Raw genomic sequence first — 3,483 nt, forward strand, 5'->3', positions numbered from 1 at the left:
CCTTGAAACCATCCCAAATTCAATTCTCCTTGGACTTGGCTCTCACAGCCAGTGATTTCAGTGCTGTGAGTGGTGGCCAGGGTCAGCGCCCGCGCTCAGTAATGAACAGTGAGCACCAGGGCTCTTGGATGCCGATCAGTAGCATAGCATGGCCCCTGCTCTGCCACCACAGTTTCTCCGGTCACAACTCCCCTCCAAATACAGACCTGCTTCTCTAAGTCACCAGGCCCCAAATGGCTAATCTCAGGCCTCTGAAGACTGAGGAAAGGATGTTCCACCTTTACCAGGAAGAGTCGTTAGAATAAAGGATACAAATACTAGAAGGTTTAGGCAAGAACATAAAAGAAACAAATAAAAAAATAATCACCCAAGAATAGCTACAGGACTGAGATCCGAGGTCCTGCGACTGGGCATGATGGTGCACCTTTTTAATTCCAGCACTTGGGCAGCAGAGGCAGGTGGATCTCTGAGTTCAAGGTCAACCTGGTCTACAGAATGAGTTCCAGGACAGTAAGAGCTACACAGAGAAACCCTGTCTTGAAAAACTAAAACAAAACGAAAAAAAAAAAAAAAACAAAAAAAAAAAAAACCAAAAGACCCTGAAGGACTGTGGTAGCCATTGTCCAAAGATGACCCTGGTGGACAGGGATTCGCAGCTAATCCCTTGTAAGATTCTCCCTTCTGGGTCTGTTGCCTTGTGAGTTACTCAAGATGAATAGAATGCAGTTAAAATGACACTGGCTTCTGAGGACAGGTCATAAGGAACCTTGCAGTCTCTGAGACTCTGAGATACAATCTCTGGCTCTGGAGACACTACAGCTAAAAAAAGCCAGCTACCAAACTGTCAGTGATCCAAGGACCATAGAGAGGCCATGTGTAAGAGCTACAGTTGACAGCCTAAGTGTGTATGCTATTGGTAGCCAGCATCAGCTGTCCCCTCAGATGAGGCTAGCCTCAGCACCATGACTGTACTCGTGAGATAGCCCAAGAAAACTACCTGAAATAAGAACATTCAGAATCAGGGAAGATGAAAAGAAATTACTTTAACCCACTAAGTAACTGAAATAGATCATGTATTCATATAATACAGATACATAACATATACATGTAAATGGATGCAGGCCTCATGGAGTAGCTGGCTAAGACTCTGTTTACTTGCCTGTTGTTCACTTACTCCACAAACATCTGTAGATTGTATGTGTGTCAGGCCTTGCATTGGTCCCTAGGAGTAGAGTAGTAGATAAACTCATTACAGCCCAGGAAACTTACAGAAGATGATCATAAATAAACACATCAATAATTGTAAAAGTCTTATAAGTTATGTTGTCTTAGGAGGACAACATAACTGTTGAAAAGGAGACGAAGAGGGGGGTTGGGGGGAGGAGAAGAGGAAGAAGAGGGGGAGGAGAAAGGGAGTAAAGGAGGAGGAGGAGGTGTTTTTGTGGCAATAAGAGAAGGACAGAACCTGCTTACCCAGAATGATCAGCGACTGTCCCACTGAGCAGGTGACTTTAAATGGCTATCTGGAGTCAAAGCTAAACTGTTACGCTAGGGATGAAGGGTGCAGAGGACTTCCTAGAAAAAAAGGAGCAATAGAGATACTAAAGTGAGAAGGAGTTGGGACGCTGGCTAGACCGAGAGCCGTTGTGGTTGGACTGAGGGGATCTAGGGGAGGGAACGTGATAAGAACCAGAGCAGAGTGGCCATGCGTGTCCTCCACAGTGAGAGCTTTGGGGTTTCTCCTCAATGCAAAGGGAAGCTGGTAAAAGCTTTTAAATGGAGGAGTGACACAGTCCAATTTACATTTTAAAAAGGTCACTCTGGGCTGCCTGCTGGACGAGGACAGCAAAGGGGCAAGAAGGGCATCTGAAAAGCCATCATCCAAGGCTCAGTGATGGGGGTCCCCGCCACTCCAGCTGCAGCCCTCAGAGATCCACCAGCACCTGCCTCCTGCTGTGTCATGGCTTCTCCGATAGAGCCGGCAGCACTTGTTCTGAGGCAGGGAGTCACGGAGCGAGGTTCTGATTGATGGCAAATGCCACAGGCCCATAAATTCACACCTGGAGAATCTCTAAATTGTTTCCGCAATGCCACGCTACCCTCGTTCTGGCTTGACAGATGAGCAATGCTCACAGTGAACCAAGCCTGGTGAGGCTGTATGTCAGGAGAGCTCGGCTAGCCCACTCCTTCACTATCCCACGCCAAGGCTCCCTCAGCTTACACAGGGTACAGTATACAGTGCACACACACACACACACACACACACACACACACACACACACACATTACAGTATACAGCAGTGGTGAGGGGCTGTAGGCACATCCTATCCTCACTCCTGCCCTACCCCCATCCCAACTCTGAGCCAGCAGCAAACCCTGCGTGCTGGAGCACGTGGCATTGGATGTGCCAATCCATCTGGGTGACCAGATTCACTGACTTGATGAAGCTGTCTTTCATGACCAAGTTGGCTATTGTCACCAGCAGATACCAGGTCCCCGTGCTGTTGTTGAATTAGTTGTGAATAAAAGGGAACCCGAGTAGCTAAAGCCTGCAGTACCAATAAGCGAGAGGAAAACCTGTCAATAGTAATTATTCCCTGCGATTGTCATTCAAAGGTATTTAAGCACCGTACGTCTCCTTCCCTCTGACTTCCTCAGTGTTTGTGGACTGTATTTTCATAGGCCTGCCGGGCCCAGCTCTGACAGAAGTCTGTGCGTACAGAGCCAGGGGTGTGAGAGGCAGGCACGGGGAACTAGCACATTGGAGAACAGATCCCATGGATGTCCTCAGCTTCACCTTACATCTATTTCTCCAAGTCTTCCACCTCCCACCATCCATCATCTTACAGCCTTGACTCTTGAGGTCAGCCTTGACGTTCCTTCCCTCTCCTACCTCCCCACCTCCACTCACTGGCTAGCTCTCTGTGATGGTTTGCATATGCTTGGCCTAGGGAGTGGTACTTTTGGAAGGTGTGACCCTGTTGGGATAGGTGAGGCCTTGTTGGAGTAGGTGTGTCACTGTGGGTGTCCCTGTCCTATGTTAGCCCCTCCCTTCCTTTATACAGTGCACATGCACGGATGCACACACATACACACACACACACACACACACACACACACACACACACACACATTACAGTATCACCAGTTCAAGACTAGCCTGGACAACTTAGTGACCTCCTGTCTCAAAATAAAAAAAAAAAAAAAAAAGATCTGGGAAGATAGTTCTCTCAGTGACATGTTGCCTTGCAAGCAGAAGGACCTGTATTCTAACCCCAGAACTCGTGAAAGGTCTGCAATGGTGACCTTGCTTATAATCCTAGAGTTGGGGAGGCAGAGACAAATGGATCTCTGGGATCTGCTGGCCCATCAGTCTGGTCTGATCTGTCAGTTCTAGACCACTGAGAGACCTCTATCTCATAAACAAAAAGTGGGCAGCACCTAAGGAATGACACCTGAGGTTCTCTTCCGGATATTTATATG

General features: G+C 47.8%; 1 long non-coding RNA gene across 1 annotated transcript in view; it reads right to left on the minus strand.

Moving 5' to 3' along the window:
* The window catches only part of LOC134480889 (uncharacterized), a 4,816-nt gene extending 4,362 nt beyond the window's left edge, over positions 1–454 (minus strand). The window contains exon 1 of the long non-coding RNA XR_010055840.1: positions 1–454. This exon is cut by the window's left edge and continues 303 nt beyond it. This is a non-coding gene — a long non-coding RNA (uncharacterized LOC134480889).
* Positions 455–3,483: the final 3,029 nt, after the last annotated feature.

Source organism: Rattus norvegicus, chromosome 10, assembly GCF_036323735.1.
Source record: "Rattus norvegicus strain BN/NHsdMcwi chromosome 10, GRCr8, whole genome shotgun sequence".
Classification (NCBI taxonomy): Eukaryota; Metazoa; Chordata; class Mammalia; order Rodentia; family Muridae; genus Rattus; species Rattus norvegicus.